General features: G+C 41.9%; 2 long non-coding RNA genes across 2 annotated transcripts; both read left to right on the top strand.

Annotated features, from left to right (window-relative positions):
- Positions 1–2075: 2075 nt before the first annotated feature.
- LOC135561751 (uncharacterized) lies at positions 2076–9147 on the top strand. The gene is made up of 3 exons (XR_010459634.1): positions 2076–2240; positions 8904–8980; positions 9126–9147. It is a non-coding gene; the product is annotated as an uncharacterized LOC135561751 (long non-coding RNA).
- Positions 9146–9586, top strand: LOC115119086 (uncharacterized). The gene is made up of 2 exons (XR_010459633.1): positions 9146–9236; positions 9406–9586. It is a non-coding gene; the product is annotated as an uncharacterized LOC115119086 (long non-coding RNA).
- Positions 9587–11253: the final 1667 nt, after the last annotated feature.

The raw sequence follows: 11253 nt of genomic DNA, 5'->3' as shown, positions 1-11253 counted from the left end.
GTACCAGTACCCCTGTATATAGCCTCCACATTGACTCTGTACCGGTGCCCCCTGTATATAGACTCCACCGTAACACCCTGTATATAGCCTCCACATTGACTCTGTATCAGTACCCCTGTATATAGACTCCACCGTAACACCCTGTATATAGCCTCCACATTGACTCTGTATCAGTACCCCTGTATATAGACTCCACCGTAACACCCTGTATATAGCCTCCACATTGACTCTGTATCAGTACCCCTGTATATAGACTCCACCGTAACACCCTGTATATAGCCTCCACATTGACTCTGTATCAGTACCCCTGTATATAGACTCCACCGTAACACCCTGTATATAGCCTCCACATTGACTCTACCGTAATACCCTGTATATAGCCTCCACATTGACTCTGTACCAGTACCCTGTATATAGCCTGTGATTGTGAGGACAGCTCTCAGCAGACAAAACATTAAGCAGCTGGCAAGAAAGATTGGCCACAACTAAAAAAAAAAGCACTCGCTTACCTTTGGTTTTTGTTCTCACAAGACATGTTCGATAAAGATACTTTTTTATATAAAAAACTAAATTTGGTTGGCGCGTTTTGTTTAGTAATCCACAGGCTCATGACAGGCAGACAAATTCCAATTAGTATCTGTGAAATCTGTAGAAACATGTCTAATGTTTATTATAATCAATCCTCAGATTGTTTTTACAAATAAATAATATTTCAACCGGACGGTAGCCTTTTCAATAGGAGAGAGAAAGAGTCTTGCTGCAGTGGTGCACGCATGAACAAATCTAAGGAAATCTGGCTATCCACTGACACCATGTGATCATTCTAGCTCATTTTTCAGAATAAAAGCCTGAAACTACAGTGGGGAGAAGTATTACAAACTGCCGAGTTTCCTACTTACAAAGCATGTAGAGGTCTGACAGTTTTATCATAGGTACACGTCAACTGTGAGAGATGTAATCTACAACAAAAATCCATAAAATCACATTGTCTGATTTAAGTCATTAATTTGCATGGAGGGGGGTCCAAAACAGACTGACTGCCTGTGTAAACAGCCTAGTAGAAATGCCTTAATATGAACACAAGCTCAGTCAAGATTAATTGAACAAATGCCAGCAACACATTGATTAGTCTACATGGCTTTTATTGAGTCAGTGACTTAGGCAGCCATGAGGATCCAGTCCAGAATGGAGAGTTCAGGTTTGAGAAACAGTCCCTCTGGGATGTAGCTTGTGAGTAATGACAGCAGCCATTTTAGGATTCCACCTGCTTCTCCTGGTCAATGACTGTAGGTGAGAAGAACAGCATAAACTGACAGAAATAGAGAATTGTGACATCAATGCTAAGTAGACAAAGTTAACCACCGAAATTCAAGTTCACATAACCATCAGAGTGCCTTAATTCAATGTCTAGTAGTTCTAGTTGCCAACAGGTTTCATAATAAAACCAGTGGCTACTAAGGCATTGTATTTACCCTCTTTGGTAGGTAGAGTGTTCTTCTCCTCAGTCTCAGTCTTCTTCAGTTTAGTCATGTCAAACTGAGCGATCTCACTCACATCTGGTTTGTCTGCCATTGTTGATTTGGGTTCTAATGAAACAGATTGGTGTTAAATAAACAGCCAATATGATAAAGTTCCCAGAATTGATGTGGAGTAATACTATTAGGCAACATTTTACTGAAGTTACACACCTGCTGACAGTCTAAACCATAAGCTATTGAAGCACAGGCCTACCTTAAACCTCCACAGGTACTGCACCACACAAAATGGTTTGTAAATAAGGAAGGAATGAACACCTTCATTTCCAGAATCTATTTATGAGAATGGAAAGGAACGCTGATTACTAACAGGAGGGGCCTTCTAATGTTCTAAGAGGTGGCACCTGTTCATTCACCTGTTTAACATCCAATTAGCATAATTGGATCGGCTACTGTGGAACACCGAATGAAGTGAGCACCCAGCTGTAGGATTTAGAATGAACATTTAAAAAAAATTGGTTCTGTCACCTGTAATTTATTGTAAAAACCATGCCAAATTTTTCTCAAGCTCATTTGATCGATGATTCGGGTTTTTTAACATCAAAATTGAAAAGATAGATAAAATAAAAACTTCACGTGTCTTTAAAAATGACCAGAGCCAATCAGAAGGCAGGCCTGGGAGTTGGCTCGGATTCATAACGCGGCTGAATACGGAAAGAACCGAACTGGAGACTCCGTGTGAGAGCAGAACGTCAAGACGTAAAGGTGACCAAAGTATCCCCTGTTAAGTGTACATTTGTTACAACGAATGTAAACAGTTTGATTTAGCGACTGTTGGGTTTAATTATAACCGCGACGTGAAACATTCATTCAGTCAGAGCACCCTGTCTTGTTAGTGTAAATATAATATCAACACGACTGGATTTCCAACAATCTGTATACAGTCATAACATCATCATGCCCAGTCGTCATTCTCGAGCTGGTATTGACATGACTTCTATGTCACAGGCTTCAATGTAGAATATGTGGCTACATGTCATGTTGAAATAGTCAACAGTAAGAGTAGCAAACAAAAGCTAGCTGACCAGAGATGGTATATAGCTACTGTATCAGTATTATCCAGCTAGCTGACCAAAGATGGTATATAGCTACTGTATAAGTATTATCCAGATAGCTGACCAAAGATGGTATATAGCTACTGTATCAGTATTATCCACCTAGCTGATCAAAGATGGTATATAGCTACTGTATCAGTATTATCCAGCTAGCTGATCAAAATGGTATATAGCTACTGTATCAGTATTATCCAGCTAGCTGACCAAAGATGGTATATAGCTACTGTATCAGTATTATCCAGCTAGCTGACCAAATATGGTATATCTACTGTAACAGTATTATCCAGCTAGCTGATCAAAGATGGTATATAGCTACTGTTTCAGTATTATCCAGCTAGCTGATCAAAGATGGTATATAGCTACTGTATCAATATTATCCAGCTAGCTGATCAAAGATGGTATATAGCTACTGTTTCAGTATTATCCAGCTAGCTGACCAAAGATGGTATATAGCTACTGTATCAGTATTATCCAGCTAGCTGATCAAAGATGGTATATAGCTACTGTATCAGTATTATCCAGCTAGCTGACCAAAGATGGTATATAGCTACTGTATCAGTATTATCCAGCTAGCTGACCAAATATGGTATATAGCTACTGTATCAGTATTGTTCTGACATGTGTGTGTTAAGTGCATATTGTACACTTGCATATGTATGTGTGACAGTGTGTGTGTGAGACTACAAATCACAGGAGGTTGGTGGAACCGTAATTGGAGAGGGGCTCGTTGTAATGACTGGAACGGAATCAGTGGAATGGGATCAAATACATAAAACATGGTTCCAATGTGTTGGATGCCATTCCATTTGCTCTGTTCCATCCATTATTATGAGCCATCCTCCCCTCTGCAGCCTCCTGTGGAAGAAATGCAAGTCAGGGCATTATTGAGAGGAAGAAGGGCTGGGTAGGTGGGGGTGTCTCCCTGCTTTTTTCTTTGGGTTGTTTGCCAATTCGTTCTATCTAGGCTGCCATCAGTTCCTTGTAAATATCTGCTCTTCTATCTAATGTGTATATGTCTGTCGCTCCCTGTTCATCTCCACCATAGCTGTGTCAGCGTTCTACATGCAGCTGTATGGTGTTCTGAATGGAGGACCATCTTTTGGAACCAGAGTGCTGATGTCTGTTGTGCTGCTGTTGAATGGGGCCTGTTTTCCTCCTCTTCTCTCTCCTCCTCCTCCCCCTCCCTCCTCCTCCTCTCTCCCCCTCTCCTCCTCCTCTCTCCTCCCCCTCCTCCTCCTCTCTCCCCCCCCTCCTACTCTCTCCCCCCCTCCTATAGACAGTACAGGAGGGGGAACAGACTATAGACAGTACAGGAGGGGGAACAGACTATAGACAGTACAGGATGGGGGAACAGACTATAGACAGTACAGGAGGGGGAACAGACTATAGACAGTACAGGATGGGGGAACAGACTATAGACAGTACAGGAGGGGGAACAGACTATAGACAGTACAGGATGGGGAACAGACTATAGACAGTACAGGATGGGGGAACAGACTATATACAGTACAGGAGGGGGAACAGACTATAGACAGTACAGGAGGGGGAACCATCTATATAGGATGACTAAAGACAGTACAGGATGGGGAACAGACTATAGACAGTACAGGAGGGGGAACTATCTATATAGGATGACTAAAGACAGTACAGGATGGGGAACAGACTATAGACAGTACAGGAGGGGGAACTATCTATATAGGATGACTAAAGACAGTACAGGAGGGGGAACCATCTATATAGGATGACTAAAGACAGTACCGGATGGGGAACAGACTATAGACAGTACAGGAGGGGGAACCATCTATATAGGATGACTATAGACAGTACAGGATGGGGAACAGACTATAGACAGTAGAGGATGGGGAACTATCTATATAGGATGACTAAAGACAGTACAGGATGGGGAACAGACTATAGACAGTACAGGAGGGGGAACTATCTATATAGGATGACTAAAGACAGTACAGGATGGGGAACTATCTATATAGGATGACTAAAGACAGTACCCTGCCTGTTTGGCCCTGTCCGGGGGTGTCCTCGGATGGGGCCACAGTGTCTCCTGACCCCTCCTGTCTCAGGCTCCAGTATTTATGCTGCAGTAGTTTGTGTCGGGAGTCTAGGGTCAGTTTGTTATATCTGGAGTACTTCTCCTTTCCTATTCGGTGTCCTGTGTGAATTTAAGTGTGCTCTCTCTATCTCTGAGGACCTGAGCCCTAGGACCATGCCTCAGGACTACCAGACATGACTCCTTGCTGTCCCCAGTCCACCTGGCCGTGCTGCTGCTCCAGTTTCAACTGTTCTGCCTTATTATTGGACCATGCTGGTCATTTATGAACATTTCAACATGTTCTGTTATAATCTCCACCCGGCACAGCCAGAAGAGGACTGGCCACCCCACATAGCCTGGTTCCTCTCTAGGTTTTGGCCTTTCTAGGGAGTTTTTCCTAGCCACCGTGCTTCTACACCTGCATTGCTTGCTGTTTGGGGTTTTAGGCTGGGTTTCTGTACAGCACTTTGAGATATCAGCTGATGTACGAAGGGCTATATAAATAAATTTGATACAGGATGGGGAACACAGACAACTGATATTAGATTATTTCAATGTCATTTCCTTTTTATCTATTGATCACTTCCCAATGTGGACCTGACAGAGACAATGGAATATTTCACATGTTTTGGTAATTGAATGTTCACGATTTCTGTCTTTGGATTTTCCCTTAAAAATCATTGTAACATCAGCAATAACACACACAAAAACAACTTTTGATCGTCTCTTCAAAATCAAGTTGTGTTTTTAATTCTTGACGCACCCATTCCTTCAACGGGATCATTTCTCAACAGCCGGTGAATTGCAGAGCGCCAAATTCAAATTACAAATATTACATTTATGAAATCACAAGTGCAATATACCAAAACACAGCGCAGCTTGTTCACCCACCTGGCATGTCAGATTTAAAAAAGCTTTACGGTGAAAGCAAACCATGCGATTATAAGAGGACAGCTTTCAGCAGACAAAACATTACACAGCTAGCAGCAAAGTAGATTGGTCACGAAGGGTCACGAAAGTCAGAAAAGCAATCAAATTAATCTCTTACCTTTGATTTGTGTATGTTTGCACACAAGACTCCGTTACACAATACATGTTTGTTTTGTTCAATAATTATTTCTATCCAAAAACCTCCATTTGGTTGTCGCGTTTTGTTTAGTAATCCACAGGCTCGTGCGGTCACGACGGGCAGACAAATTCCAAATAGTATCCGTAAAGTTCGTAGAAACATGTCTAATGTTTATTATAATCAATCCTCAGGTTGTTTTTACAATAAATAATGGATAATATTTCAACCGGACGGTAGCCTTTTCAATAGGAGAGAGAAAGAGTCTTGCTGCAGTGGTGCGCACATGAACAAATCTAAGGACATCTGGCTATCCACTGACACCATGTGATCATTCTAGCTCATTTTTCAGAATAAAAGCCTGAAACTACAGTGGGGAGAAGTATTTTACACATGGCCGATTTTCCTACTTACAAAGCATGTAGAGGTCTGTCATTTTTTTATCATAGGTACGTCAACTGTGAGAGACAGAATCTAAAACAAAAATCCAGAAAATCACGTTGTATGATTTAAGTCCAAAACAGACTGCCTGTGTAAACAGCCTAGTAGAAATGCCTTAATATGAACACAAGCTCAGTCAAGATCAATTGAACAAATGCCAGCAACACAGCGATTAGTCTACATGGCTTTTATTGAGTCAGTGACTTAGGCAGCCATGAGGATCCATTCCAGAATGGAGAGTTCAGGTTTGAGAAACAGTCCCTCTGGGATGTAGCTTGTGAGTAATGACAACAGCCATTTTAGGATTCCACCTGCTTCTCCTGGTCAATGACTGTAGGTGAGAAGAACGGCTTAAACAGACAGCAATAGAGAATTGTGACATCAATGCTAACGTGACAAAGTTAACCACCAAAATACAAGTTGGCATAACCATCAGAGTGCCTTAATTCAAGGTCTAGTTGCCAACAGGTTTCATAATAAAACCAGTGGCTACTAAGGCATTGTATTTACCCTCTTTGGTAGGTAGAGTGTTCTTCTCCTCAGTCTCAGTCTTCTTCAGTTTAGTCATGTCAAACTGAGCGATCTCACTCACATCTGGTTTGTCTGCCATTGTTGATTTGGGTTCTAATGAAACAGATTGGTGTTAAATAAACAGCCAATATGATAAAGTTCCCAGACTTGATGTGGAGTAATACTGTTAGGCAACATTTTACTGAAGTTACACACCTGCTGACAGTCTAAAACATAAGCTATTGACACACAGGCCTACCTTAAACCTCCACAGGTACTGCACCACACAAAATGGTTTGTAAATAAGGAAGGAATGAACACCTTCATTTCCGGAATCTATTTATGAGAATGGAAAGGAATGCTGATTACTAGCAGGAGGGGCCTTCTAATGTTCTAAGTGGTGGCACCTGTTCATTCACCTGTTTAACATCCAATTAGCATAATTGGATCAGCTACTGTGGAACACCGAATGAAGTGAGCACCCAACTGTAGGATTTTTAATTAACATAAAAAACTGTTCTGTCACCTGTAATTAATTGTAAAAATCATGCCAATTTTTCCTCAAGCTCATTTGGTCAATACTGATACAGTATACCATCTTTGATCAGCTAGCTGGATAATACTGATACAGTAGCTATATACCATATTTGGTCAGCTAGCTGGATAATACTGATACAGTAGCTATATACCATCTTTGGTCAGCTAGCTGGACAATACTGATACAGTAGCTATATACCATCTCTGGTCAGCTAGCTGGATAATACTGATACAGTAGCTATATACCATCTTTGATCAGCTAGCTGGATAATACTGATACAGTAGCTATATACCATCTTTGGTCAGCTGGCTGGATAATACTGATACAGTAGCTATATACCATCTTTGATCCTAGGACCGTGCCCCAGGACTACATGACATGATGACTCCTTGCTGTCCCCAGTCCACCTGACTGTGCTGCTGCTCCAGTTTCAACTGTTCTGCCTTATTATTATTCGACCATGCTGGTCATTTATGAACATTTGAACATCTTGGCCATGTTCTGTTATAAACTCCACCCGGCACAGCCAGAAGAGGACTGGCAACCCCACATAGCCTGGTTCCTCTCTAGGTTTCTTCCTAGGTTTTGGCCTTTCTAGGGAGTTTTTCCTAGCCACCGTGCTTCTACACCTGCATTGCTTGCTGTTTGGGGTTTTAGGCTGGGTTTCTGTACAGCACTTTGAGATATCAGCTGATGTACGAAGGGCTATATTAATAAATTTGATTTGATCAGCTAGCTGGATAATACTGAAACAGTAGCTATATACCATCTTTGGTCAGCTAGCTGGATAATACTGATACAGTAGCTATATACCATCTTTGGTCAGCTAGCTGGATAATACTGATACAGTAGCTATATACCATCTTTGGTCAGCTAGCTGGATAATACTGATACAGTAGCTATATACCATCTTTGGTCAGCTGGCTGGATAATACTGATACAGTAGCTACATACCATCTCTGGCCAGCTAGCTTTGTTTGCTACTCTTATTGTTGGCTATTCCAACATGACATGTAGCCAAATATTCTACATTGAAGCCAGTGACATATAAGTCATGTCAATACCAGCTCGAGAATGACGACTGGGCATGATGATGTTATGACTGTATACAGATTGTTGGAAATCCAGTCGTGTTGATATTATATTTACAGTAACAACAAAGGGTGCTCTGACTGAATGAATGTTTCACGCTGCGGTTGTTTAACCCAACAGTCGCTAAATCAAACTGTTTACATTCGTTGTAACAAATATACACTTAACAGGGGATACTTTGGTCACCTTTACGTCTTGACGTTCTGCTCTCACACGGAGTCTCCAGTTCGGTTCTTTCCGTATTCAACCGCGTTATGAACCCGAGCCAACTCCCAGGCCTGCCTTCTGATTGGCTCTGGTCATTTTTAAAGACACGTGAATTATTATTATTTTTTTTATCCATCTTTTCAATTTTGATGTAAACAAACCCGAATCGTCGATCAAACGAGCTTGAGAAAAATGTGGCATGGTTTTTACAATAAATTACAGGTGACAGAACAGTTTGTTCTGTTAATTCTAAATCCTACAGCTGGGTGCTCACTTCATTCGGTGTTCCACAGTAGCCGATCCAATTATGCTAATTGTATGTTAAACAGGTGAATGAACAGGTGCCACCACTTAGAACATTAGAAGGCCCCTCCTGTTAGTAATCAGCGTTCCTTTCCATTCTCATAAATAGATTCCGGAAATGAAGGTGTTCATTCCTTCCTTATTTACAAACCATTTTGTGTGGTGCAGTACCTGTGGAGGTTTAAGGTAGGCCTGTGCTTCAATAGCTTATGTTTTAGACTGTCAGCAGGTGAGTAACTTCAGTAAAATGTTGCCTAATAGTATTACTCCACATCAATTATGGGAACTTTATCATATTGGCTGTTTATTTAACACCAATCTGTTTCATTAGAACCCAAATCAACAATGGCAGACAAACCAGATGTGAGTGAGATCGCTCAGTTTGACATGACTAAACTGAAGAAGACTGAGACTGAGGAGAACACTCTACCTACCAAAGAGGGTAAATACAATGCCTTAGTAGCCACTGGTTTTATTATGAAACCTGATGGCTACTAGAACTACTAGACCTTGAATTAAGGCACTCTGATGGTTATGCCAACTTGTATTTTGGTGGTTAACTTTGTCACGTTAGCATCGATGTTACAATTCTCTATTGCTGTCTGTTTAAGCCGTTCTTCTCAACTACAGTCATTGACCAGGAGAAGCAGGTGGAATCCTAAAATGGCTGCTGTCATTACTCACAAGCTACATCCCAGAGGGACTGTTTCTCAAACCTGAACTCTCCTCCATTCTGGGCCTGATCCTCATGGCTGCCTAAGTCACTGACTCAATAAAAGCCATGTAGACTAATCAATGTGTTGCTGGCATTTGTTCAATTAATCTCGACTGAGCTTGTGTTCATATTAAGGCATTTCTACAAGGCTGTTTACACAGGCAGTCTGTTTTGGACCCCCATGCAAATTAATTACTTAAATCCTACAAAGTGATTTTCTGGATTTGTTTTAGATTCTGTCTCTCACAGTTGAACTGTACCTATGATTAAAAGTGACTGACTTCTACATGCTTTAAGTAGGAAAATCAGCAGTGTGTAAAATACTCATTCTCCCCACTGTATTGTGTCAGGCTTTTATTCTGAAAAATGAGCTAGAATGATCACTGTCAGTGGATAGCCAGATGTCCTTAGATTTGTTCATGCGCGCACCACTGCAGCCAGACCATTTCTGTCTCTCTCCTCTTGATGGTTCCCCCTCCTGTACTGTCTACAGTCTGTTCCCCATCCTGTACTGTCTAGTCTGTTCCCCATCCTGTACTGTCTATAGTCTGTTCCCCCTCTACTGTCTATAGTCTGTTCCCCATCCTGTACTGTCTATAGTCGTGCTATTTAGATAGATCTGCAGTAAACTTAGGCTGTCTGACCTAATAATTTTACTGGTTCTTCACAGATAAGGTGAACTTTCACCAACTCTCTCTGTCCCTCTCGTAGTTGTGTGCATTCCTCTCATGTGGTCTGTGTGTATCCACCCATCCAGAGATTTTTATATAGTGACAAGATGTTCATGTCTATGCCTCTAACAATGGGAGTTGTTGTCCTGTGTAGTGATATTCAGAACACCTCCAGTTGCATTAGAAAGCTGTTGTGATATGAAGATAAAGAAGTCTGTCTGCGTGACCACGGTACACTGGGTTTGTCCCAGGGATTAAGATGAGAAGCTGTATTTTATCTGAGGAGAAGACTGAGGGGGAAAAGGAGGAAGAGGGAGAGGACGGAGGGAGAGAGGACGGGAGGAAGAGAGGACATGAGAGAGAGGACGGACGGAAGAGGACAGAGAGAGGGAGATGAGAACAGTGGAGAGAGGGAGAGAGGACGGAGGGAGAGAGGATGGAGAAAGAGGGAGAGAGGACGGAAGAGAGAGGACAGAGGAAGATGGAAGAGACAGAGGAGAGAGAGGACGTTAGAGGGAGAGGAGAGAGAGAGAGAGAGAGGACGTTCATTCAGAACACCATACAGCTACATGTAGAACGCTGACACAGCTATGGTGGAGATGAACAGGGAGCGACAGACATACACACATTAGATAGAAGAGCAGATATTTACAAGGAACTGATGGCAGCCTAGATAGAACGAATTGGCAAACAACCCAAAGAAAAAAGCAGGGAGACACCCCCACCTACCCAGCCCTTCTTCCTCTCAATGATGCCCTGACTTGCATTTCTTCCACAGGAGGCTGCAGAGGGGAGGACGGCTCATAATAATGGATGGAACAGAGCAAATGGAATGGCATCAAACACATTGGAACCATGTTTTATGTATTTGATCCCATTCCACTGATTCAGTTCCAGTCATTACAATGAGCCCCTCCTCTCCAATTACGGTTCCACCAACCTCCTGTGATTTGTAGTCTCACACACTGTCACACATACATATGCAAGTGTACAATATGCACTTAACACACACGTGTCAGAACAATACTGATACAGTAGCTATATACCATCTTTGGTCAATTAGCTGGATCATA

This window comes from Oncorhynchus nerka, linkage group LG18 (assembly GCF_034236695.1).
Source record: "Oncorhynchus nerka isolate Pitt River linkage group LG18, Oner_Uvic_2.0, whole genome shotgun sequence".
Lineage (NCBI taxonomy): Eukaryota > Metazoa > Chordata > Actinopteri > Salmoniformes > Salmonidae > Oncorhynchus > Oncorhynchus nerka.
This window is presented reverse-complemented; position numbering and strand designations above follow the sequence as displayed.